This window comes from Zosterops lateralis (assembly GCF_965231275.1).
Source record: "Zosterops lateralis genome assembly, chromosome: 1".
NCBI classification, from domain to species: domain Eukaryota; kingdom Metazoa; phylum Chordata; class Aves; order Passeriformes; family Zosteropidae; genus Zosterops; species Zosterops lateralis.
The window spans coordinates 83,451,839-83,479,364 of record NC_139762.1 but is presented as its reverse complement, the minus strand read 5'-3'; the positions used below and the strand labels follow the sequence as shown (position 1 = coordinate 83,479,364).

Here is a 27,526-nt window from a genome sequence, read left to right as displayed (position 1 = left end):
CCCATGCTCACTGACTATAGAGGCAATTTAGGCAATAATTTTGGATTAGACACCAAACATTTGGGTGGTCAAAGCTGGAAAATATATGTGTGTGTGTGTATGCGTACATATATACATAATGGTTTTATTTATATGTATTAAAAATTATTTGTAAATAAATAAATAAATAAAATTACATACATGTATTAGCAAATGTGTATTATATAAATCTTATACACACATATTTCAGCATTTACTGAAATCCATATAACAAGCCATTTTCCCTGTAGCATATTACTGCAATATACCTGGCAAAACTTGTAACACACATTAAATGGTGTTCCATAGTTTTTTTCCTGACCTTTTTTTTTGATCTGCAGAAAGTTACCTGGTAGCTAGAATTAAAAGACTAAATAAGATAAACGTTAACCAGTGCTAACTGGCTTTACAAAGGGCTGCAGAGATATTCAGCATGTTTTCCAGGCAGAGCAGGCACTGTCTCCCACCCTACAGTGTGAGGTAGGTGGAACTTTTTCTTTCACATCTGTTACACAGACTTATGCTCACCATGGCTGGAACATCAGCTCAAAAGAAAGGAGCATCTGGGACTTGTGATGCTTGTTGTGAGGTACTCTGCGAATATTTTACCTCAGAAACTCTTTCACATCATGATGGTTTTGGCATATGTTGGGGGCTGTAGAATCAAGCTGGAGCTTGGGTTGTGGGGTATTTTTGCTGCTGGAGACTGGAATATTTGGCAAATTGCTCAGGGGCATTTTCCAGTGCACTGAAGAGACATGTTAATATTTCAACCTAAGACAGAAAGTTAATAATATCCTAATGGCTGGCTCTTGGATTCCCTTCTCGCAGAGACAAATGCTACCCACACATTCCTCTGCCTGATACACAGACAGTCATAACTTGGCGATTAACGTGGTTCCAAGGTCTGCTGAGATAAATCACAGAAAAGCACTGCATTGCTTTATATAGACTAATAACTTGGAGCAAGTTGGGAATGTAAAGAAAGCTGGTAGAAGGGATGTTTCTAATAAAGAGCCCTCTGTCAAAGGTAACAGAGAAGAGCATGAGTGACAGATAGCATCAGCAAAATATGCAACATAGGAGAACCAGGGAGGAATCTGAATCTCAAACAGTCAAAGATATAAAGGCAGTTTATAAATTCTCAGCTGATTCTGCTGTCTCTGTGACATGACTAATATGGAGACAATGACAGTACGTGGATGTCTCAGGGAGAAATAAAATGGTACTGGGAGGGTAAACAGTGTTTGTAATGTCTAAACTGAAAAACAGTAAGGTCTGTTTCCTTTTTTTTTAATTAAGTATCATTATCACAGGGACATTGCAGATTTTAAGAAGTAAATACTCCCCCAGGAACAGTAAAAATTGGTGTTAAATGTGAGCAGCATCCCAACAAAAAAGCACAATTGCCACATAGGAGAAAAAGAAAAATTGGGGCATTCATTTGTCCCCTGCAGGATATCTGAATTCATGAAAAAGACAGTTAACTGTCCTTAAGTGCAGAATAAAACAGGGTTGTATTTTGGCTTGTCTTCAATAATGCAAGGGTAACAAAAAGAGGGAAATAAAAGCATTTAAGATCATACAGAGGTTGCATATTTTGCGTGCATCCATACTGATTCGAGGTGTTTTCTACTAGATTTCCCCTTCTCAGAAACAAGGACATATAAAAAAATATTCCCTGTAGATTTATTCTGGTTGATGCATCTTTGATTGTAAAGCTGAAATAATGTACCCTCCAAACCCACTAATATTTCTATTGTGACCAGACTTGTCCAGAGTTTTACAATCCTAATTAGTTTCACAGTTGTCTTGTTGTTTTCCTGTACTCCCCCTCTGTCTGCTCATCACCATCTGCTGTTGTCCACGGTGAGATCTTAAAGGAAGTACCATCTCTTTGTTCTGCCTCTATACAGCACTTCATAGAAATAGCTCATTATGGGAATCCAGGGCTGAAATTCCTAAACACCATGGCAATAAATGTAGTGGACAGAAAGAATAATGAGTCTCAGAAACAGTAGAGAAATGCCCAACTCCTGGCTTTTGGGTAGTATCTCCTGCTTTTTGACTCTATCTTTTGTTCCTGTGCCATTTCTGCTCAGCCCATTACAAGAATTGCTGGAAGGAGTTAGATGAGCACACAGAGCTTGGTGACAATGCAGCCATCATTTGGGGAAAAAAGGCAGTGATGGATGTGGGGAAGGGAAAAGTGAACATCAGAACAAATCCTCTTTCAAACTCACACAAGCGCAAATAGAGAAACATTACCTATCTTGGTACCTGTGCTTCAGACTGACTGCTTGAGGCTTCTGTTCTGTTTTTGTCAAGTTAAAAACATTTAAATGAGGACACATTAGGTGCCAGTGTGTCCCAACAGGGAATGGGTATGGTCAGTGACAGTGACTAAAATGCAGCATTAGCTCTAAGGATCAGCCTTCCTCAGTCTTCAGCAACTCTTACTCTCTCCAAGAACAGTCAGTAGCTGGGCATAATACTCAGTGGATGCTTCCTAGTTATTTCACCTCTGCCCCTTATTTCTCACAAGTTCTTTATGTTTGTTATTTGTACATACTAAGAACATAAGATCTGGTTCATTCAGTAACTGAAAGAATTGATGGCATAGGAACAAAACATAAATATCGTTTTGTCTGGTAATACATGGGTGGCCAGAATTGGAATCTCTGCAATTGAACTCCATTATAAATTCTTGGGGTTTAGAGATCAGGGGGTTAGATTTGTGATGAAGAATATGGAAAATCTGAGACAAATTTATATTTTTCACTATTACTTAATAGAAAAGGGTAACATTTCTGAGGCAGGTTAGTTCAAAGGCCTTACTTGGATTGAATGTGAAATGTGATCAAATTGCTTCCAAAAATCTGAGGTCTGTGGCTATTAGAAATACAGCAGTTTGGGAGGCAGTATATTGAACCTCAGTGACTGGCTTCTGGCATCTGAACAAGTCAACATAAAATGATGAAACTAAATATTCGGGAGGACTGGTCTTTCAGAATTCCTGAAGAGACATTAATTTTCATAACTGTTCATCTTACATTGTGGTCTGTGGTATTCAGTTTCCCACAAAAATCTTTTAAGTAGAACTGTATTTTCAGAATATGCTGAAGTTGTTATTTATGGAGGTTTATTAATACTTAATCAATTCTTTAAAAGTTCATCAAGTCAGTATGTTGCTTGTTCCTACAGTTCATGTCCAGTTTCAGCATTCTCTCATAAAGTACTTATACCACACAGAATATTCATTCATAGGACTGTCACGTCAAGCCTGTAACATTCTTTCAACCCTAAAAAAAAATTTATAAATGCATCATTACTATAAAATATAACCTTGCTGGATATTTATTTTTAATGTTTATCGTATCCACTTTTTAAATGAACATCCAAATCTGTGCTATTGCTTTAAAATTATATGACCAAGCACATAAGCTACAACTCTGTTCTAAAGAAGTAGATATCTCTGCAATACATGCAGTTTCTCTCAGCATAAGAAATTGCTGGGTGATGAGCAAATGCTAAGGTCATACTAGTTAGTTATTTAAGGTGACTTTAAAAGACTGAAATGACTACTCAAAAGATGACAGTGTTCCCAGGGAAGCCTCTAGCAGGGGTAACACAGCAACCCATTGTGTAGGGCAGCAATTAGGAGTGCCAGTGCTCACTGGAATCCTGGGATTCATTGTTCTTCCTGATTTTCAGGTCATTCCACCCAATGGACAGATGCTGGGGAAGTCATAATAGAGATTACCAGTTTGGGGATGCCACTTCAACAGAGGACCATGGGTTAGTGTGGGATTTCCACTTGTGTGGACCCTGCCAGAGGAAATAACTTCTTTTGAGAGGAAAAGCTAACTACAATGAATACAAGTATTTGGTGTTGTGTTTGAGGAGATAATTGCCAGTGTGCCTCTGGCACCTTTGGGGAGCCATCTGGGCTCACATTCCTTTCCCTCCTAACACCCTGTGATCACTGGGGTAAAGGCCATCATTACCTATATCCCTGCAGAAGTGTTCCCAGGATGTACCAGCAGTTAGTTGCACTTAAAGCATGTGGACACTTAAAAAACTTTAGAGTAGCAGTAAATGGCCCAGAAAATGCTTGCAAGCAGTTTGGCAAGCCAGCTTCAGGCACATTCCCAGGAGCTGAGCTGTTTCGGTCCCCCCTGTCGGTGCTGGCCATTCTCAATGGTCAGCATGGGGCTCTCGGTGTGAGAATGGAGGAATTGAAAGGCCTCCAAATTCTGCCACAGAGAGATTGGTTGGTAAAATCGATCTTTCTCATGAAGTAGGACCCCAGTGCAAGCGAGGTCAGCATACCCTATTGACAAGCTCCTCGGGGAGCTGGTTTTGTTGAGCAGTGTCAGTATGTTCAGACCATCTTCCTCTACCTGGGATGTTTCACTCTTCCCCTTCCTTCTGTCTTGGACCAGACCAAATTTGGGGCACCTGTGTGTTCTCCTTTCTTTCCTTTGTCTTATTTTTTCAGCCTATTTGAGCAGCCATAAGGTTTTCCTGGCAGTAGCACAATGACCATTCCCCATGGGGTCAGTGCAAGGTGCATTTATACAGGAGAACACATTGGGAGCTGTCGTAGCTTTAGCCTTGACTCTGCATAAGGCTCCTCACTGGGTAAGGCAGCCTGGATAGCAGTGTCTGCCCCCACTGCAGAGAGATTAGTCTGGTAGATCACGGGAATAAAGCAGACAGATGGGAGGGAGGCAGTGTTCCAGAGCATAGTGACCTGAGTGAAACCCAGGAGTAGTGGCACACAGCTGACTTGACTGGGTGTCCAAGTGTGGAGAAGGAACATGGGAGTCCTTAAGGGGATGAACAAGCTGAGAAGAGAGATTCCTGTGGCTGCCTGAGGTAATGCAAAGACTGCAGCTGAAAGATGAAGAATTTACACTAGAAAAAGGGCACTGAAAAGTTGGAGAACATAAAAAAAGGGCAACAAGAAAGGCTGAGAAGACTTCGCTTTATAGTAAATTGTATAAGGATGCTGATCTAACAACTCAAGCGAATGTAAGCAGTTGTTAGCACAGTTTACTGAAGAATATGGACAAATCCAAATCACTTGAAGACTTTAAATCAAACTAGTTACTAAAAAATACAAGACAGCTGAAAAAAGGCTTGAAACCACAAAACAACAAAATGATGTCCCATGCCCTGAGTGTTGGGTAATCCAAAGATATTAAAACTGCCATCTCAGAGCCCAAACATGCTCTGCATCTTTATTATGAGCAACATATCATTCTTAGCTAAACTAGTACCTGCAAGTTGAGCAAATTCCTTATGCTTGTAAGAAAATATCTCTAATTTCAAGCCAAAACTTATTTTTTGTCTCTGTGTTTTGCAAAATTTTTCACTTGCTGTACAATAGGTCATGAGGAGGCAGGAAAATTTGTGATCATGATCTTATATGGGTGTATAACTGCAGTGGTAAAGTATTTACTTGTAGCAGATGGAATGAATATGGGAGAACATCTAATGTGGTAATTGACGTTAAAACCTAAGGCATTAATTAAATGTGTGTTCTACTTAAGGAGTCGAATAAATGATGAGTGACAATTAAAAATGATGTCTTTATAATTATTCCAATTCCTATTTATGAAAGTGGAGTGCGACTGCATATGAAAGTATGATTGAAGGTTTGATGACTCCCTATTCTTTCACAGTTAAAACGTTTGCAATTATTTCTCCCGCAGATTAGAGCAATGCATAGTGATGTAAAGTAAAACAGCGTAGGCTTGATTCTGCAGTCACTTAACACAGGTTTTATATTGGCATATGGTGACTCCCTTAAGCAGAGCACTCCTCAGTTAGGGTGATTTGAATGGACAATTAAGCTCAGCATGCTAAATACTGCAAATTCAATATGAACATCTGGGGATGCATTTAAGGATCAATGATTCATTTTTTAAAACAACAATTTGGTTAGGTTTGGAAAGTCTGGTGCCACTGTAAGAGTGGAGATTTCTCCTTCTTGATGAAGCAGTGGGAAAAATCCCTTTCCTTCAGAGGGCACAAGATTAGCCTATTCATAGAAGTCAGGGTCCTTTTCCTCAATCTATGTGTGTCTAATATGTCTCTTTGAAAGTGCTTGATTAGTATAGCAGATTCAAACTTTGCCAAAGGGCTGCATACCACTGTCTTTGGATTATGTTAACTAGAGGTCATAATTAGTTGCAGTACCATGAGATGTCCTGAACACAATCCTCCTACATTTCCACATTGACTAAGGTTTCAGATAGTGGAAAATTCCCTTCTCTCAATAAGTTTTGAAAACTCACAGTTGCAGCCAGAGTTTGTTTGGGTTTTTTTCTTGCCTATTATGTAACCATTAATAGCCCTCATTTTCATTTATTCTTCAGAAGTTGTACTGCAAATATTTTTATCCAGGAACAGAAGTTTGATTTCATATTGCACCCAAAAAATATAAGGTAGAAAATATGTGTCCTTCCTTTATTTGAATTTTATTTGTATTTATTTTTACTGTGCATATTCTTCTGCCTTTCTTTCACCTTTCTTTCACCCTCTGTAGTTGTTGTAGGTACATTGTGGAACCAGCAGTCCATATCTTTGAGAAGGCAGTAAGCTCAAGGCTACCTGGCAGTGCTGTTGATTATTTTTACAGCAACTCTGAAAAGAAAGAAAACAAAAAGTGTGTGTGTATCCACAAGTTTATTTACACACGCACTAAAGATAAACATTCCCTGAAGCTTTAAACCCAATGCCAAGCTGGAGAAGCTGGTTTTTGCACTGCAGTCTTTCCTAGCACCCAAGGCAAAGGACTCTACCCTTGTCTGCAGAGCAGCAGCATCCTTGCAGCCTCTGCACTTGCTTCTCTCAGGGGTGGAGAAGAGGGCGGCCAAAAGCCTACTTCATCTGTCTGCCTTTCATCCTCTGGTATTATTACCAAGCCTCTCTTTTCATCCTCCATGGCTCACTTCTCCTACTTATATTTCCTCAGCATTTGAGAATAAAAATGCTACCATCTCCCAGCTTGAGCCTTTTTGCTGGTGTCCCACTCTGATAGGCACCCCTGTCTGCTCCTGAGTGCTGCTGCAAAACATCCTCCCTGCCTGCCCCAACTCCTACACCCTGCACAGTTCTCCTACTGTTTCCAGCTTCTATACAAGCATTTCTACATTTACATTTTGTGTTTCTGTCTGGAAAACATCTTCTCTCTTTCAGTCCATTAGCAGGTCTCAGTCTCTCTTTTGTGTTGATTCCTCCAGTCTCCTGGTGCATTGCGATACATTAGCTTCTCTGTTTACCTTGTTCAATTAGCTTTTATTCTACTCTGAATTGGATTTTAGCCACCCATAATATGTGAGTATTTAGAATTAGATATATTTTGTAAGCCATTTGAAAAACAAGGATATCAAGCTTCCAGATGGCATAAAATACTGGTTTCTGGATTTAGTACTTCTCAAGATAGAACCTGTTAAAATCATGCCTGACTGGAAGGGTGGGAAAAAAGCAAGAGGGCAGTCCAAGTACTGTACTTCTGGGTTTTGTTTTTTCCTCTTTTTGTTTTCCTTCCAAGAGGGCCCATTGCAGGAGACAATTACATGTAAATAGACAGAGAAGAGCAGGACAGTCAGTTCCAGCATGCACAAGAAGCATCTAGGAGATGGTCAAGATGTGCACATAAAACTAACCAGGGGCTCCTCTTCATGTTAAACATGATTAAACAAGATGGTGCAAGTGCTGACATTGTAATTAGCCATACTAGTTTTATTCATGTCATAATAAAAATTCACCATAATAATCTTATTAAAAATAAACAGCTGTATAATTTCAGATTTTTTTTGTTCAATAAATGTTAATGTCATGAATTATACCTAAGTGACAAAATAAGGTGATTTTTAAAGTCAGCTTTCCACAGCTCATTCAACTTCTAAAAAAGCACTTTACTTTTTACTAGTGTCACTATATTTTGATCTTTCTTCACTTCTAGATTCCTTCTTTACAAAGCTACTGCTCATCACCTTATCTCCCCTGCAAAACTTCCAAAACTTTAATCAGTTTAGTCCACTTGTCAGGGACTTTCTCCTTTTTCAATAGGTGGAACTCAAATATTCTGGGCAGTCTTTATTTCTCTGGAAGTATTAGACCCCCATTGCAACTTTCTCCTGATGTAAAGGCTTTCCAAGTGCTGCTCCCTAAAGTATCTTTGACCCAAAGCAAAGGCCTTGGTATCGTGCCTGGCTTTCCTTCAGCAGAACACAGCTAATGAAACAACATGTGAAAGAAAAATCTAATCTGGAAGTTCCTACCTAGGGAGGGGAAAAGTACTTCTATCACACATGCAGTCATCCAGAGGAAGTCAGGGCATGCTGAGAATCAAAGAGAGGAGAGCTGCAGGATTTCGGACACCACAGAGAGTAAACACCAGAAGATCATCCCTTGGCTGACCACAATATGACTGCATGGAGGAGGGAAATGCACTAACTGGCAATCCCATTGAGCAGATGTCCTACAAGAGAAAGTCATTTGTCTCATCACCTGCTGTGTCAAAACCTCTTCTGACAGCTCAGCACTGAATAACCACAGGAAGAATCTCAGTTACATTAGTGCCCAGGTTTCCTCCACAGTTATGCCTGCCCAGGAACTGTAATATACCAGGCTACATGTCAGTCACTTCCCTAAAGCCCCATAATATTGTACTTGAGCCATCCAACCCCAGATGCACGTGCTGCAGCACAGCTGGCAGAACAAGGCATACACACAGCGGTCTTTCATTCAGTGATCCTATTTTACAATGTTGACAGAGGAATCTCTCCATGTTCATTTGCCAGTCTGCTGTCAGTATTGTGGTATTTATATTACAGATGCATTTACATAATATTTATGTATTGGTACTGCTTTCACTAACCGGCTTTCCCACCCGGCAGTTGGCAGTGAGGCTGGCACCCTGCAATTGCAGATTTAAATTATACTTTGTGCTCTTTGAGGCAACAGGTAGACACAGTTTAGATGAGTGCAAGGGCCAGGTAGTAAGGTAGGCATAATAGTTATGCCTATTTATGCAGACATACTAGGCTAAGGGAACCTTAAGAAGTTTAAAAATGCATAAAGCCTGGTGGCAAGTCAAAGGATTGCTAATGTTGAGCAGAGAATTATCCCTTCCAAAAGTTAGATGTGCTGACAAATTGCTGCTCTAAACTAATAGCAGCGTTGAAGACCTCTCTGCTAACACTATCAGATAAATACATCTACAATCCCTGCTTCCCACATTTGACACTTCTTAAGGACTTGCCTACACAATGAAGTTGTTCTTACATTGATTTTAAAAAATGTCATTTGGTTTATAAGTGATTTAGTTTAACATCGTTTAAATAACTTCTTTTGAAAAGCGTGTGTTTATATAAAATATTGGATGCATGCAAGAATAAAAGCTCTACAGAAACCAATGCCATCCAGGTTCTGACTTGGACAGAAATTGGATTGTTGTATGATTTCCAGTCTTGGACTCAGATGAAGGTCTCTTCTTTGTTTTGTTTTGTTTGTTTGTTTGTTTTTTTTTAAATAAATGAAAATGTCTCTAGGCATTTTAAATCAATTTAAAGTTTTTTGAATGGCATATATATCTGTATATATATTTATATAGGTTTATACACACACACATATATAGACATATTTTACTTCCGTTGACATAGCTAATGCTTTTATTAGATGTCTTTATCTGCTTCAAGACACTGTCACTGAATAAAATTAAGTGCTATCTGAGACACTCATACAGTCCTAATATTTCTAGACTGAAGTGCTTTTTTCTGTGAGATACAGAATGTTTAACAATTCCTTATCATTAATATGGTTGTAACTGATGTGACATATCCTTTCTCTGTTGTCCATCAATGTTCTAACACCAAAGTTAAATCAGAATTGGCACAAGTGGGATTTCTTCTGTTCTGTGGTGTAGAAAGGATAGCCAGTCACGGTTTGTATAAATTACTTCATAGTCACTGTTATATACAATACAGTTTCCTAATGAGGCCAATTCCCTAGGCAACAGCCCAAATCTGTAAATGTCTAAGCACAGAAATACTGCCAGCAGGATGTCTAATTCAGTTGAACTCAATGGAGATGATTTGGTACTGATAATCACCTCACCTCTGTGAGCTGTATGCCTGTTTTAAGCAATGTATTGAGAAAGAAAAAAGTACTCAAATACTCTTTCCTAAGGGAATTTTTCTAAAACCTCCTCATCTGCCCTGGGTATTTTACTGCCCATGTTTTGAAAAATTGTTTCTCTCCTAAAATTCAAAACAACCTCCAAGAAAAACAACTAAGAAATTCAACTAAAGAAGCCCTAAGTATATTTAATACAATGCCTTGTGGTTTGAGTAACCAAAGAAGTCTGCTTTTGACCATTTTATTTTCCTGAAGTAAAAAGAAGTTTCAGTCTTTCAGATCACATCATTAGATGATTTTCTTTTCCTCTGGCTTGTCTCTCCATCATTCCACATCTTCTCTCCCACATATCTATTCATCTGTGCGAAAAGCCTTCCATTACAAATCAGTAGGATATTTTGTCTTGTCAGTCTTTTCAGGCAATTTCATATGCACTTTTGCATGTGTAGCAACATATGCATGTACTGCACCTTGATCAAAAGTGAGGTCTAATTGACTTCTTACAGGAAGACCAAATGGCAATGAGATAACTACACATGGGGATGATTCAGCTTGCTGTGTGTCTGGGGCACCACAAAGTTTGGCTATGTCCTGACAATACTCATAACTCTGAAACACACCATCTATTGGACCTGATAATTGCTGGTATAGGTCACTACAGTGAAACCTCAGTGAAATGGCCCCAAGATAGAAGGAAAATAGACTTTGAAGCTGTTCCTGTACCGCTGCCTCCCAGCCGTGCTGAGCGCTACTCAGCCCGTCCCTGTCCAGGAACTGGTGCCACAGCAGCTTTGCAAGGGCAATAAAAAGAGCAATCAATTTTTACTCCTCCTAAAGGACAATACAAAGCATACATCCCTCAAACCTGAGCTTTAAAATAGACAGTGCGAAGGTTTTACTAGGTCATAAACGTGTGATTCATTGCAACCTGTCTTACATGATAGGACAGAGCTCACCTATGTGTTGGTTGCACTTTTGTTCCCAGTGAACCCACAGCACCGTGGAATATTAACCTGCTAGACACAAAAACAAAAAGAAGGAACGTACGGGTACATTGCTCCCTATCTGTCAGAAAGCTGCCTAGGGAAATGAGGTCAGCTATCTACTCAGAAACCACACTTGAACACAAGGGAGCAGAGGCTTGTTTCTCTAAATTGCAGAGGGTTTGGCCTTTCTCACAGTGAAAGTGGAGGAAAATTCCTTCTGCACATTCACCAAGGTAGGGTTAGCAGCTTTTAAAAGCACAAGGATACACAAAGCAGAGGGACTTGCTATTTAGGGTGAATAATAAAGTTTCTTTTAATTCCATGTAGCGTTTAATTGTGTACTGGTAAATGAAGGACTAAAATACTCACCTTTTTGGTTTTACCTGAACTATCCTTCCACTGCCTCTTATTTAGCTTTGGCTATCCTACTGCAAAGTCCGTGACCCAGTGGAGACACTTTATCTGATACAAATGTATGTTATCAGGAATAAAAAAGAAATTGCTTTGCTTCAGTTGTATAGAGGGATTGGTAAAGATTTCTGCTCATTGTATGATTTTGAATCTCAAATTGTGAACATTTTCTTTGCTGATCAAGTAGATTTGAACTGCCACTTAGCAGGGGAGGAAATTCTCCTAGATCTGACTGGTGTCTCTGCTGTACTGTCAGTTTGCACATGAACTCCTTTTAGCTAATCGTGAGCAAGGGATAAAAATAAATAGCTATCGAAAGAAAGCCTCTACAATTAAGTCTCTTTGGAACCAGAATATCCTGGACCTGCTCTCTCCTATGCAACATGTGAAAAAAACCCTGCAATTGGCTCCCCTTCCTAATTCCTATAAAGATAGGACGGAACAAAATCTGTTCTTTTATATAAATTTAATAGAGGAGGTTAGGGAGAGTTCTCCAGCAGATGCAAATGGAAGAGGCTTTTGAGGGAAAGCCCTTCCACCTTAAAGGCCTCTAGTAGGAAGTTCCTAAAAATTGCAACAGAATCTAGATGACTAACTACTGAGGTTGTTTGAGGATTTAGCCACAACACAAATATGTAAAGACTGCAAGGTCTAAGAACTAATCATCATACAAGGAAGAAACAGTTTTTTGTTTTCCCTGTTTAGCTTTTATGGGTCATCTGCCACTGAACTGTGAACAAGTCTGGGAAAGCTGGGACTCTTCCATCTCTCATATTTAAAGTCATGGTGTCCAGATCTGGACTTGGGTGGAGAATGAAGCCTTTCACTGGGGGGCAATTCACTGATGGCTGGAAGACATTAGAGTTGTTGACATCTGTTAAGTATTTCAGAAATTACAAGGATATATAGTGATGAGCAACACAGAGGCCACATCAGACCAGAGCTTCATAGTCACCCAGGAGTTGCATAATTGAGGAAGAAACGCAGATTCTTTCCAGAAGATGTCAAATCAAGTCCATCTGTATGGAAGCAGGACTGAAAAATGTGCATTGTATTCAAGTACCAATCCAAGCAAAAGCTCAGTCAGAATTTCCCTTTTACAGCTCTGTCTGATGTGTAGTTCTGCCTTTATTCTGATAGGCTTCTTTACACTTCTGTAGCACACATATCTCCTTGTTATCTTTAACACAGACAGATTCAAATCCACACATTAAATTCTACTTTCCTTCTGCTAATTGTTTTACTGTTGCATTTGCATTGCTCCCTCATTTTTCTTTGTTGCCTTTCCTAGAGAGGCAGGACGGCTAATTAACTAATTCTCTTATTATTGGGAGGTAGGAGCATGTAGCTGAAAAGCAGGAGCATTACAAATATTTAGCTGAGGTATTGTAGGGACTGGGTGGCCACTTCATCAGAAGTTTGGGATCTCATAGGTTTCAAGCAACAATGGTTTAATCCTTGGGTCCTGCTGTTGCATCCACTGTAGGAAGTCTCCACTGGATGTCCGGTCCCCCACACTTGTCCACAGAATGATTCTCTGTGGTAGGTTTTCAGGAGCCTGTGCTGTTTTGCAGCATAAGGGAACACTTTTTGAATTCCAAGCTGTGACCCTTCATATTCTATTTTGATTGCATCTCACTTCTTTCCTGCCTCTGCCCCATTCACTGAAGTGGTGATTGCAAAGCTGCCATTGTAGCTTTTCTGGCGGCTTGTGTTCATGTAAATGAGGTGTGAACTCCCAGCAAACAGGGCTACCATGCATTTAGCCATGTCTGATGAGTGCATTGATGAGCCTGGGAAACCAAGATAGAGGAAAGTTGTGAAGAAGACTGACAGAGCTTACAGGAACCAGCGTTGGAAAGATGTCACTTAGGATGTCAGGCTTTGATTTTCAGCAAATTATGAGTTCTGTACTACTATAGCAAATAGTTTCCGCCTCTCCCACCATGATTCTTTTATTTTTGTTAGAGGATTTCTTTTGCCATGGATCCACTTTCTCACATAACAGCCATCAACTAGAAATTAAAATCCCTTTTCTCTTTAAAGAGAAGAGATAGACAACCCACCTTTTTTTTTTTTTTTTTTTTTTTTTTTTTTTTTTTTTTTTTTTTGAGAAAGGGGGTTGCAATCAGATTTTGCTCTCTTTCTAAATTTTGTTTTCTTTCACATACTGTCATGCAGGACTTGCACAAACAAGGAGAACTAACTAGCTAAAGAGTAAAGACACTAAAACTTAAAATATCAAGAGAGTTGTCAAACATATTGAGTAAGTGGAGAGGAGTAGAAATTTTCTTCTGATCTCTTTCAGCTATTGTAAACACATCTCACTTGCAGCAGCACATCTTATCAACAGATGTTGGTTCTTCTTGTCTTTAATTGCTGCTGTCACTTTAGCTTCTAGCAGTTCCTGCTCCTACAGCTCAGTCATACAAAGACACTTCTCTAACCTCTTTTTTCTCTGCTATCCTGCCCCCTCTCTGTGTGTGTGTTTTGGAGGGCTGGATGTGGGTGCACTTTCTTTGCAGCTTCACTTTCCTGTTGCCATGCTTGCACTGCAGTGTCGATGTGTGGAGGTTGGTGGTGTAATCCCTCCATGCTCAGTGTGTACCACTGATTCAAAGGATGAATCTCCCATCTGGTCCCAATCCTGGAAAACTGCAGGAAAACTGTATGGCAGGTGCTGCTTAAAGAAAGTGCTTCTCATGCTCAGAGAGGATACCCTTTTTATCCCTTATAAAAAGTGGCAAAGTATTTTTCTCCTCATAATCCTCTCAATTCTTGTCTATTTGCTGCTCTTCTCTTCCTACCCCCACCACTGCCTTTTCTTTCTCCCATGGGACTGGCAGAATCTCAGAGGAAATAAGTAAAGCTTTCCTAATATAGAAGCTCATCTTCTCTGAAAACACTTCTCATTCTGTTAATGGAGTTCTGGAAATGTTTCAGTTCTCTCCCTACACTAATACTTTATTCTTTTCCTCTGATAGCTGTCCAAGCACCAGTGTCATCAGTTTTCCTAGCTTTATTAGCTCATTTTGCGAAGGAATGCTCAGGCAATCTAACAAAATAATAATAATAAAAAATTGGCTGGAGAGCTTTATAGCTATGTACTCTCTTTAAAAAAATAAATATGCATCTGGAGATATCTTTCTGAGACCGTTTCTTTACAGGGGTTTTACGCTTCACAAATATATGTGCTCTACATACAAATATCAATGAAAGATAACACAGGTTGCTTAGTAGATATGTTCCTTCCCCCTTCCTCTCTTACCCTGATATATGCCTGGCCCAGGGCTCTTCTTCCTGAGTCTCTCCACCTGTGATATCTGTGCTCAATATTTGCAAATCCACTCGTAAAATTTTATATAATGAAAGCACGAAGTGCCTGCAAATGCTCTGCATAGAAGGGAGTGCTTTTTCTGTGCCTCCCTCCCCCACAGTTACACTAGTTCTGGGGAGAAGCAAGGGAAGCGCAGAGCAGCAGACATGGAAACGCTCTTTTCCTTCAATGTTAGTAGGGTTTTCCACCAGAGAGAAAGTGTATCCTAGTACCAGGGGCAGATGGATTTGCTGTACCCAACACTGGTCTTACAGGCTGCAGCAGAGAGGGAGGGAAACTCAGGTACCCTCTTGTGCCCTCAAAACCCCTACCTGAAGATGGGGGTGGGGCAGGGTGAGCAGGGAGCCTTCCATCCTCAAAATAGAAACTGTGGGGAGCAAGGACGTGCTAAGCACGAACGCACGTAAGGGTGGGAAGTTGGTGGGAAGTCAGTGGGAGGAGGAAGAGTTCTTCAGAATGGTGGCATCTGAGGAGACTGTGGCTGAATGCAGAAGTATGGGCAGCCTATAAGTGGAGAAATGCCTGCAGTTGCCTTGGGAGAGAACTACTTTTACAGAGAGTATGAAGCAGGCTTGGTAAGCACATGCTTAAAATACTCCACCTGCATTTTGGAGACATTCATTAGCACATGCTACCTTCCTTGTGCTTCATCCTAGATGCCCAGGATGTGTTTTCTTGACTACCCTTTTTCAGATACAACATGTGCAAAAATAGGAATTGATAGAGATAAGCACCACACAAGACATGGGCAACTGCTGCTGGCACTGCCATGTCTTAATGGCTTGTCCCATGCACAGGATAGGGGATAGGAGATAGGAGAAGAGTTGCCTGGGATGGGCTTCCATTTCACACAACCTTTCCCAGGGAAGACTAATGGGTGTCCCAATCAGAGTGTCCCAGAGCAGTACATACAGAATTTCCAGGCAGGGTTGCAACATCTGGTCTGCCTGCTACCCTTTCCATTTTTGACCCATGAGGATGCCAGCAGAGCAGTTCCTTATCTGTAGTCCACCCAAAACTAAAAGCGAGGGCAAGAAAAAGAAACTGGATACCTGCTAGAGTAACTCGGTTGCATGAAGTGTAGTTTGTAAATGAACTGGTCTTGATAAATGCTGGCCATGCTGACATCAGCATTTGTAGTGCAGATTTGGTCATAACTATATGCACAGAGTGCAGAGATAGGAAGAACCTGAGCTAAAAAAGTGTGTTCTCCAGCAGGAACACAGAATTAAGGTGCTACTTTTATGCTGCATTTTTATTAGTGGTATCTCAAAAATATCACTTTCAGCATGCCTTTTTCACTTCTCCCACAGAAGCACGAAAATTAACACCAGCTAGGAAAATTTTCTATTGCTCTGGAGGAAATGTTGTTGAGAGCTGTTTAGACATTATTTTCCTTTATTTTTTCTTTAACTTTATCATAGTCCAGTCATAATGAAATAACTGATTATTTTTGTTTAAAAAAAAAATAATGCATTATTTAATTATTTTTCCCCATCCCAGAGTTTAAGACACACACAGACACACCTCAACAATCAAAAGACAAGACCCTTCATTCAGAGTCATTTCCCACCAAATTTAACACTGGGCATGATATGCCAGCTCAGACAGAATATAGAAGTGAAATCTGCGTGGTCCCAGCACACATCTCCAAGGCACAAGCAGCAAGCTTGCCCCCTGGATGGCTGGAGAACATCTTCACCAATTGGATTCTGCCACGTATGAGAAAATAGCTGTGCTGCTCATGGAGGTGAGGTCACATTTGGGGGTTGCAATTCATTGTTCCCTACACATACTTTATTCCAAGAGAAAGGTGTTTGAGCTCACGTCTTCTTTTGGCTGCTGCTGTGCCACCTGGAGTGATCAGAAAGGGCCTGTTCCCACCACCTTTCACCTTATCTCTTGGTGTCAGCACCACTCCTTCCAAACCAAGTGGGCTAAGGAGATATTGCGAATGCACATGCAGGAGCACACACTTGGGCAGGGCATAGGAGGAGAAATCATAGTCAAGTCCTAAGTTTCTGAAGCCCTTTTCCTGTATACCAAAATCCCAGGACATCACACCCACCTGTCTTTACCTGCTCCGTGGCTGCACAGGAGTGACAACTAGGTTTGTTTCCCCCAGGCTGAAGTGTTACCACTTACAGGTAGCTTATGCAATCCTGTACGTGAGTTAACTCTACCCCAGACAGGAACCTAAACAGGGTGAAGGTCAATTCCTGTGAAAATATACTATGCTGCTGCTTGGTCTATCATTCAAATTACTCAAGGTCAGGTTTTATTTAATCATGCTTTCTTCCACAAATTTTTCCCTCCAATATTAAAATAAAATAATAATTAAAAAAAAGAAACACCAAAAAAAAAAACCAAGCAAAAAACCACCAAAACCCCCCCTAGAAATTAGATAACGAAGCATATGTAGCTTGTTTTCTTGAATTGTCTCTCAGCTTTTTCCTAAATTGTCACTGCCCCTTTGGACTTCAGCAGTGGGATAGCTGCCAGGTTTCCACAGAGATGCAAACAAATTCTATGCAATAAAATATCATCTCTACATAATTTAAGCCCCAAATGTACATGGTGACAGTTTTATGTTTGAGTAATATGAAAATCTGAGATATTGGATGTGGGTATAATTTAGGATCGAGAGCTGCAAATATTTTTGTGCCCTGGAATCCAGTTAAAATGCACCATTGCACATGCTGTGTTTCGGTGGTGAAGTATTGCTTGCCTCTGATTGCTGCAGGGTAAGAACTTTATTTTCCTAACCCATGATTTAATGTTTTCCACCCCCTGTAAATTGTAACTAATAATGCCCTCTATGTGAGCTGAGGAGACAGGGGGAGACGGCTGCAGCAGGGAAAGGGAGGGAAGAAAAGAAGGGCAAAAGAGAGGAACATCTGCAATGGCTTAAAAAACATTTGCAACTTGCCTTCTTAAAGAACTGAAGGCTGAATATTGGGCCAAAACCCCAATTAGAGGGTGGCAGTGGAACTCCACTGATTTTGAAGGAGCTGCGCCAGTCTGAACCAGATGAGAAGCCGGTCTGCAGTTTTGCATTTAGTGCCCAAAGTGGCTGGAGCAGGGGAGGTTTGAAACTGTACTCCTCACATAGCACGGAGGGGCCTGCAGGAATAATGTTTGCTTTGGCATGGAGGTGGGTTAGTGTAGACCCAGCAATTCCTCCAGTGAAAGGCTCCTTTCTGCTCTCAGTGATGGGGACTTCCATAAAGACAGCAAATTCATCCAGAGATCTGCCTTAACTCACATCCTTCTTTAATTTGTAAGTCCTTGCACAGTGTAGACCTCAAGGTGAATCTGTGTGGATGCTCTTGCCCTTGATTTCATCCCTGGATGTCCTCTCTTTCTCTGCATGGCACAGATCTTGTGGTGTTTTCCCTGGATACCTTTTCCAGGTATTTAGTACAGCAGAGTCTGTGTCAGGACCCAATAAACTCTGATGCTTTTGAAATGCGTCTTTCTACAGCTGTGGGTCTCAGTTTGGGATAAGGAGATGCTGCATTTCCTCCATCTTCACTTTTCCATACAGAAAGCCCTAAGAGGACTTTTTGGCTAAGATTTATCCATTTCTGGCATGATATCTGAAATTTACTCTCTTCTTCCTTCCTATCCTCTTTTCCCAGGATGCTTGCTCTAGCTCCATCTTGTAAGAAAGACTATATTCTCACAGCATGTGAAATTAAAAAGTAGCTGTGAGGAAAAAGGGAAGATAGATAAGAGGTTCTTCTCATCACAGGCAGCCTGGTGCAAAATGTTTCAAGCAGTGCAGGAAGGCCTGAATGAGGCTGAGACATAACGGAGCTAAGATCCATCCCATAAAGGCCACCTTCTTTCCAAGAGATGAGTAACAAAGCAGAGGACAGGTGGACAGGGAATGGTACCTGATTTTCTTTTATGATATAGTGATCAGAGGATATCAAAAAAGAACAGCAGGCAACAGGTTTAAAATAGACAGAGATACCACATTATGCAACTTATAATAAGCAGCTCCTCAGTTTAATCACAGAATTTTGTGAAGACTTAAAAACTGTATGGGTGCAAAACCTGATTGGCAAACACATTAAATTAAAAGAAGATAACTCTCATGCAGGGAATCCCTGAGGCACAAAACATGAAGAACAGGGAACTACTGAAAGAAATACCACTTTGCGTTTGATCTGCTTCTATGCTCTCCCTGGAGCATCTACATATTGGCCATCCCTCCAGGTAGAGCACCAGGCTGGTGGCCTTGGGTCTGACCCAGTAACAGCTCTGTTATGTTCACAGGCCCAGTTAGTCAGATGCTGAGTGCCACCAGACCTGCAGTACTGCTGTCTTCAAGAACTTAGAAAATAATGGGCTAGATCAGCTTTCTATCAAGACCAAATACTACCAAGGAATTGGTAATTCCAGATATTCTGTCCAGGAATTCTGAAGACATTTTCCTTCCATGTAGAGGAAAATGAATGCACATGATAGATATTGACTGCATTTACCTATAAAAAGTCATCTAGCTGATGCATATCTAGTCTTTATACCTACTTGAGTCACTGGTAAGATGGATATCCCGCCAGTCTCAGAGAGATACACCAGTCATTCTTTCTTCACATCCTCTGGGCTCATTGTGTGCTCATATTCCTCACCTGACAGCAGCCATGGAAAAGCATCTTCGGTGAAGAAAAAAAAGGCATTTTTGGAAACCAGCACTGAATGTGTTTTGTGTGGCAAAACTCCAGAGACAACCTTTTCCCCTTAGCAATTCAGAAGGGTGGTGCTGGATGTGGACAAAGAACATACACCTGCCACATGCAGGAATGAATGCCAGTTCCTGAATGACTGCACTGTTTACTTCTGATGTCACATTATCTTTCGTCCAACATTATTGCAACACCAGAAATCCTGACCCAGAACATGATTCTGTTGTCTTGTGGGGGCATCTGCAATACCGTGGGTTTGTTGCAAGCTGGTAAACGGTAGTCCTAGATCAGCTGAGATTTGGTGGTGTATTATATGTGGCAACTTGAGCAAGATGCTGAGTTCTCAGAGAGAAATGCTTTATCACCAAAGGAGGTCTTAATTTGGATAAGCCACAGCACACCACACTTCAATACTGACATTTTGCTTCTGAGGCTTCTCAGGATCTTAGGCATGTGAGTAATATTTACAATTTCAAAGCCAGGTTAGTAACATGTCCATTTTTTGATAGCTGGAAAAACCTCCACAATTCTGCCAACTATCTAGGATTTCTTTTTAAGAAATGCAGAGCAGATGCCACAGTTTACCAATCACAGTTTCTTCTAAATTACAGAATCTATGTCATGATGTCAAGTCTCCTTCTCAGAAATTATTGGAAACATCTCACTGCTATCTGTCTGGAATAAACATCTCATGCTCTGAGTGCCCTGGTGTCAGCTAACGAGTATATTGATATTGAGCATGGGATCTTACTAATTCCCTGCTGAATAAGGAGTGAGAGCCTGAGAGCATTTAGCAGTGGAACAGATCAATCATCACAACAAACTGATTATAAGCATTTCTAGGAAAATATAACAGCAAATTCTAGATTCTGTCACCCTTCCTCACATCAAGCCCTACCCTCCTGCTTTCCAGAGCTATTCCACAAGCAGGGATTCCTCAGTGAAACAGCAGTAGTGTATTTACAAATAGGCGATCAATTATGTGTTTCTGCTATTCCCCAAATCTCTTACCTCAGCTGCCTGAACTGGATACATAACACAAAACAGAAGACATGTTAGTCCTGGTTCAAAACTGTGTGATAACCAAACTATGGGAGTTGGGATTTAGGATTTCTGGGGGCCCTACCTGATGGGTCCTGAAGCAAATGAGGATGAGGAAGAAAAATTATTTTCTTTCAATGTGATTGATTTCGGTAGGATCTTCAGAGATTCACTTCACACTACTTGCAAATTCACACTGCTTCATGAAGAAACATCAGAAATTACCATAATTTCTCCTAGAAAAATGTATGCCTGAATTAATGTGTCTAATTAGTAGGTCTCAGTTCAGTGCTGAGGGCTGTTTAATTTAACATTTAAATTTTGCATATTTGCTCCTCTCATCATTTTTCCTATTTATTACAGTTTGTCACACACCCCTTTCAAGAAGGTGATATCAGTGCAAGACTTTACACTCCTTGATGTGGACAGCTATAGAGCTTGCTAATCTGGTATGGTGCCCATTGCTCCTCCACATCTGATATTAAACCTTCAGAAATAATCTGACCAGATGGGTCTTCCTGCATATTTAATTTCTCCACTAAAAATGGTATACCTAGCTGTCACAGTAACTTCTGGACACTGTAACTGCAGTTAACCCTCTCAGCTTTGATGTTGTATATAAAAGAATGGAGGCCTACCCCTGAGAATGAAGCACTTAAAAAGAGAGATGAAGATATTTTAGGCATGAATTCTCAAATATCAGGAAGATGTCCTAATGTACAGTTTGTTATGAAAATTAACTTACCACATTTTTAGGTTTCAGTAATTCTTCTGATTTTGCTAAGTGTGATGTGTGAGACTGCCACTTACTTAAACTCTTCTGTCCCAAATTCAGGATTTGGTTGTTTTTGTTTTCATTCAAGTTTGGATTGCCCGTAACTATTGGAAGAAGAAGTGCAGGAATGTGGTTTCAAGCATGAAGATTCTTAGATTGGGTGGCTAGATGGGTCTAAAGGTGAAAGGTTTCGAGTACTTACCTTCTTTTTGAGTAAAATCCATCCAGTCTCTTTTAGTTTGGTCAATTACAGATCTAACCTCCTTTCCACTTATATTAACAGGAGTTTTATCCACTGCTTCACTTGGCAGAACCCTCTATTGCAGTAAGAAGTAGTGTAGCCTAGTTAATATCAGAGTTCCCATTTCAAGTTGATTTTAAAATCTTTTATTTTTAATAGTGTCTCTAACATGATGATGTGATATACCAAAGAGCTGACTCCCTGCAGGTAACAAAAGTTTAAAGGATTTTTATTTGGAGGGAGAAATAAGACATGACTTAAATAGTAGCTGTCAAAGAAAATAGGAATTTAACACTGGGATGAAGGTAGATATAATTGGGAGACATGAGGGAAGATGAAGGAGTGAGAAAAGGGAGAAGACATCTGTTTATATTGTGATATAAAACCATGTTTATAGGTCAGCACTGCTGTGAGAGATGGAGCATAATGAAGAAGTCAGCATTACCTTAATCCTCCTGGTCTTTTTTAAATAAATCATCATTTCATATGGCAAGTCTCACTTTCTTCATACTCATTTCCATCACACAGATTTAAGTAAATTGTTTGTCTTCTCAAAAAGAAATATGCCAAAACACATGCTAATTCCACAAGTAAAACTACAAGACACCAGTCTTCTGTTTACGTCAATCTTGTTATCATTCTTTTTTTTTTTTTTTTTTTTTTTTTTTTTTTTTTTTTTTTTTTAATTTTAACTTTGCTGTAGTTGCCTGCATGGTATTGGTTTCTGGAAGAGCCTGGAGTCATATACACCACAGAATGTCCTAAGCTAAATTTTGTTTTCCTCAGGTATGTTTTAGTTCACTCAGAATTGCAGTTGTCTCAAGATAATATCTCCAAAATGTTGAAAAAAGATAAGAAAGCATGTATATTAGATTAATATCCTATGCCTATCTTACCCTTCAAGCTTTTCTTTCTACCTGAGTTTTCATACTTTCTCTTGTTCATTTCTTTAAGAATGCGTGAAAACCCAAAGGTGGGCAGCAGAAAAGTGCCTGTGGTAGTCCTGTAGCACCTGTTCTGCTTGATCTCCTCATGGTTGGTCACCCATCACAAGTGCTCACACTGTCCTGTGTGTCCAGATGACACACATCTGTCCTTCTGCCCCTTCTTGTCCCAGTCGACTGTTCTCCACAATGGCAAACTGCCTTTTCCTCCACAGACCATCTCTTCCACCTTTTCAGCTCATTCTGGTACCATTCCTTTCTTTCTGATGTAGTTTTGCGGGTTGACAAGGCACATTTCCTCTAGAAACACAAATTGATGGGTATGGTCTACCACGTGTTTACATTGACTTTAGAGATTTTTGGATGTAATCCTCTCCCTCAAAAATATGGGCTGTAAAGCAATATGTTATTTCTTCCTTGTTGGTTCTAGAGTGTTCCATGTAATACTGCAAACTCAGTCCTTGCCTTGCACACAGCATTCAGAAAGTTGCTGAATGTTGCTTCTGTGCTGTACATTTATTGACTGAAACATTTGAGTTGTTGCTTTTCACACTGGTAATTTTAGAGCACAGATGCCTAGCATGTTTACTCACATACCAGGGCTCACATTTAATGAGCAAAATGTCAAGTATATTGTTATCCACCATAAAAACTGTGAAAAATATCCTTGCCATCTGCAGTGTGCCTTCTGCTTCAGCCTAAAAGACTTTTACCAGCAACTACATGAAATTAGCATTAAAGTCAATATTTATAAATGGAACCACCTCTAAAGGGCCGGATCTTCTCCCCTCCCACACCCCTGTTCCTCTGGGATCTAATGAGCTGGGGAGGCTGGGTGCAGGAAGGGAGCTGAGTTGCGCCTGGCTCCTGGTTGCAGTCAGCCAGAATAATCTCCCTGCACTGAGGAAGAAGCAGAAAGAGAAGAGTAAATGGCACTGACAGCGTCCGAGGGCCAGATCCTGCGCTGGTGTCAGTCCATGTAACGTCATTGTCCTCACTGAGGTGATGCAGAGAGCATAAATCAGCACAGCTTGGGTGACTGACACAGCACTCTGTCTGATCTGTGCTACCTGAGGCTGGAGTCTATAATAACACTTAAGGAATAGATGGTGGAGAGTAGAGCTGAAACTGGGATTTGATTGACTGCCATCAAAAAAGAATAACATCTTCCAAGAAAATGTTTGCTAATTCTCCAACAAATGTGGAAAAAACCTGGCCATTTGTTCTGGCCTTTTATTATCCTCCCATTGCTGAGGACAATGAAGACGTCTGTCGCTGATATCTCTAGACTGTACTGTAAGAATAATAAAATGAACAATTGCCAGTAATGGATAAGTGCTCCTGGGCCTTCTCCAAGCACCCTACATGAACTTTTAATTTTGCTCTTGCAAAATCTTCAAACCAACCATGATTAGTCTGCTGCAGAACTGAGATCTAAGCACATTTTGAAAACTTTTGCTGTCCACTGCTGTTATCACAACATCCATAAGAAGCTGAAATTCCAGCCAGATCTTTATGGGGCAGAGCTGATGAACCAAAGCCAGAACATGCTCCCTCAGGTGGGTGACCAAGACAACTTTTGCCATTTGTTCCATTTGTTCTGCCAAGTCACCCACATTCCATTGGCTCCACTAAGTTCACATGAACCACAGCCTAGCACAGACATCATGAAAGCTGGTCACTCCCACAGCTGGAGGCTAATGAAACAGAGAAAGGTAGCATCATCATATAATCCACACTACTTTGCCTTTTTCTTTGTACACATGTTGAACGAGAGGACCAGGATGAAATTTGCTGTGGTGATTAGCAAACACAGTCTAAATATTTATCCAGAAAATTCTGGATCAAATACGTTTTAAATTTTTTATTTATGATTGTTTAGATGTAAATATATTTCATTAATTGGACTTTAAGAAGGGCGCTTACATGTTCCCTTAGAGTATTTCAATATAATCATTGCTTGGGCAATTAGGCCACTCACTAAGCCACAAATCTTATCTTTCACACCGGTGAGTCATAAATAAGGACTGAGTCACAAATAGACCAGACAGACAAATGGTGTCAGGAAGGAAATAAGATTGGCTGTGAATATATTTAGGCTGAAAATTAGAAGATGGCTGCAGACTACCTGAGGAATGCAATTCTGATATAGTTTTCTAATTGGGAGGAACTGAGTTAAGAGAAGTAACTTAAATTGCTTTATCATTCAGCTTCACAAGCTCATGAAAGGGATTGTATGCCAAGTAGAAGAATTTCTTAAGACTGAACTTGATGATAGAAGTCCCCAAGGATTCAGAGTCTTTGCCTGCCGTGACTACCCACAACTAGAGGGCTAGTGGCTTGCTTACCCAAGTTGTCCCAGCCAGTCCAGTTGTTATCAGTAGTCCCAGGACTCATACACAGCAGGGGCAGATTGGACAGTGCCATCATACAGTCAAGGTTCTTGTGCTATGCAGACTTTAGTGTTCACACTGTGAGTGTGAAGCTGTGTTGCTATGGCTGTTGCAAAACCCTCCTGTGTCAAGAAAGTGAGAACACTTTGATTTCCTATGATTGTATTCAAGGGCAAATTCAGTTATTGGGTATTCTATGATGGGGTGCACAGAATAAAATGGAGATCAACTAATAGCTCTATAAGCTAATTAAATGTTTTCCAGTGTTTGACCAGAGCAATGACTTTATGTCATGCTGACCAGAGTTCCTGAGAACTTTTGTAATACAAATAATGGGATTTATGATGTTGGCTTGCCTTTACTGACTTCTGTATTTCTCAAAGAGAAATGGAGACTGGGATTTTTGCTATTCATGGAAGATAATTTACTTACTTCCTTGGTGTAAATAACACTGAATATGCTGATGCAGCATATAACATAGGCTGGAAGGATGTCTGTGTGTGAATGCTATCTGCTAAACGAAGAGTCCCATGTCTGTCACAGTGTGTATTTAACTGTGCCTTCCAGTTCCACATCAGCTCTGTTCTGTACCAGCAGACTTGTCTTTAAATGTGATCCTTGCTTTGCTGTGACATACAATGACTCAAAAATGTTGTTCTTTTAATCAAACTCTACAGCATGGATACACATCCCAAAACATATTGGCCACATCAAGTCTTCTTTTTACCTTTTGTATCCAGGGTACAGTCCTCTCTCCCTCTTGCTCCCTTTCCTGCATGCCCTTTGGTCTTTGTCCTATCATATGATACAGGCACTGGTGTTTCCCAGAGATATTCATGCTCAGTAAGGCAGCAGGAATTCACATGACATGATGTTGAAATTATACAGCCATGTATGATTCTCGTGTGATAGTAGGCGCCTGCATTCTGCTGTAATGAGGGCTACACTCCCCAGTGCACCTGAATAAAAGATGCTTTCCACTGCAGATATAAAGGTTATCTGACCATAAAATTCAGTACTGGTATTTTACAGAATCACGGAATCAGTTAAGTTGGAAAAGACCTCTGAGATCATCGAGTCCAACCTATGGCCTAACACTACCATGTCAACTAGACCATGGCACCAAATGCCTCATCCAGTCTTTCCTTAAATACTCCAGAGACACTGACTCCATCACCTCCCTGGGCAGCTCCTTCCAATATCTAATCACCCTTTCTATGGAGAAATTCCTCCTAATGTCTAACCTGAACCTTAGGGTCAGTTACTGCTTGCTTTCTGAAAACTTACCATCAGGTAAGTATCACTGTCCTGGAGAAATATCTTTATTTCTTGCTGTTTGTTAACGTTTGGTCTGTCCACACATGACAATAGAAATGTGCCCTGCCTCATTGCCTCAGTGTATGGGAAGGTGAGAAGACAAAGAATAAAATTTCCTCTACATACCTCGCTTCAGTTTCCTGGAAATATAGAAAAATTAAAATATTAGTGTATAAACAATCAAAAGAAAAAGTGATTTTTAACTATACAGCATGTGCTGCAGAGTTTAGAGATGAAGAAATCAAGCTTGACTCCAACTTGCACTTCAACCTCACTGGGACCAGAATGGGATCTTACTTTACAATGCAGCCTGCTTTCTTGAAAAGTAGCCAGGCAGAGTGTGAGTGTCAGCACAGTAACACACACAGAGTAATACATTTATTAAAATCTATAAAGTAAAATACCTTTTTATAAAAGTAGCTTTTTTCTTTGCAAAACTAATTTTCTGAACTGCTAGTAGAAAAATTGAATTTCACTCTTCAGAAACTTGTATTTTTTGTCTCCTATGTAGTGTGCCACTGATTCAGCTTTCTTTTTCTCCTTTTCTAACTGACATGGTGAAGATAATTTTTAAGTATTTCTGTTATGAAAGAGTCCACTTTCAAAAACCCATGAGAAGTCACCCTTCTGTAAGCATGAAATAAAATCCTTAAGAGGAGAAACACCACTTCAAGTCATGCCAAAGTTTCACATCTACCTAAGTGCTACTGCAAACTTTGCAAACCATGACATGTATTCCACACGTATTCAACATACACCTGAAGATAATGTTTGGCTCTTATATGTTTTCATAGCTTCACTTCTATAGGGAGTTTAGACCCTGTAAAGATCTGCTGTTGAGGTTATGCACTGTAATTTATAGCAAAGTTGTTTGCTGTGTGTCCAATGTTGTTCATGCTTGAGGGATTTGTTTTTCACATCACTGCACATTAGAATAAGGTCTGAGAAGTATGAAAGCTTTCTCTTACTTTCAAATTAACTTATTTATATTGTAACCCAACATTTGGGCTGAAATTCTTCACATTTCAGTATCATAACTGTACTGGTTACTATATCAGTGTAAGAAGTAGGAAAATCTTTCTGCTTCTTCCATTTTAAAAATGTCTCTTTTGTTGCTCAGGTTTGGTCAGCCCTGACGAGGGAAACATGCTGATGTCTATTTATGGAGAGTTTCTCCATCTCAGCAGGTTCCTTGGATCCAGCTGTGCTGCAAG

The 27,526-nt window shown here is 40.2% G+C and overlaps 1 long non-coding RNA gene across 1 annotated transcript; it reads left to right on the top strand.

Moving 5' to 3' along the window:
• The first annotated feature begins 437 nt into the window (after positions 1-437).
• LOC310914703 lies at positions 438-27,526 on the top strand. The gene is made up of 4 exons (XR_014591075.1): positions 438-498; positions 21,006-21,091; positions 22,362-22,444; positions 27,433-27,526. It is a non-coding gene; the product is annotated as an uncharacterized lncRNA (long non-coding RNA).